Source organism: Etheostoma spectabile, chromosome 22, assembly GCF_008692095.1.
Source record: "Etheostoma spectabile isolate EspeVRDwgs_2016 chromosome 22, UIUC_Espe_1.0, whole genome shotgun sequence".
NCBI lineage: Eukaryota > Metazoa > Chordata > Actinopteri > Perciformes > Percidae > Etheostoma > Etheostoma spectabile.
In genome coordinates, this window is record NC_045754.1 from 17,681,950 (window position 1) to 17,682,324 (window position 375).

Below are 375 nucleotides of genomic sequence, written 5' to 3' on the forward strand. Positions count from 1 at the left end.
GATCTTGTCTGCTAATCCCATGTAACTTTACAACTAAACCAGATCAGGACTTTAACAGCACAAGAACAACCTTCGGAGTGTGGATTAAAAATGACTCCAGAATTGCCATCACAACAAATATTATATTCAACAGTAGTGGGCCAGTTACCACCTATCCAATGAGTATTACTGGAGACCTGAGTCAGAAACAATGCACCACCTTGTTTTCTAGTTTAATCACAAGTTACACAGACACATACTACTTCAGAATTGAGAACACGGCATTTCGTGCAACAGCTTCCTGTGATCCTCTTCAAATAACAGTTAAAGGTAAGGTTTGGTTGTATTAGTATGTTTATAATGTGGTTGCTGCTGTTGCTTAAACAGCAAACACCA

General features: G+C 38.7%; 1 long non-coding RNA gene and 1 pseudogene across 1 annotated transcript in view; one reads left to right on the forward strand and one right to left on the reverse strand.

Annotated features, from left to right (window-relative positions):
* LOC116672179 (sialic acid-binding Ig-like lectin 6) overlaps window positions 1-375 on the forward strand; it is a 14,664-nt pseudogene that overhangs the window by 8,625 nt on the left and 5,664 nt on the right.
* The window catches only part of LOC116672191 (uncharacterized), a 2,838-nt gene that overhangs the window by 951 nt on the left and 1,512 nt on the right, over window positions 1-375 (reverse strand). The gene's annotated exons all lie outside the window — the stretch shown is intronic.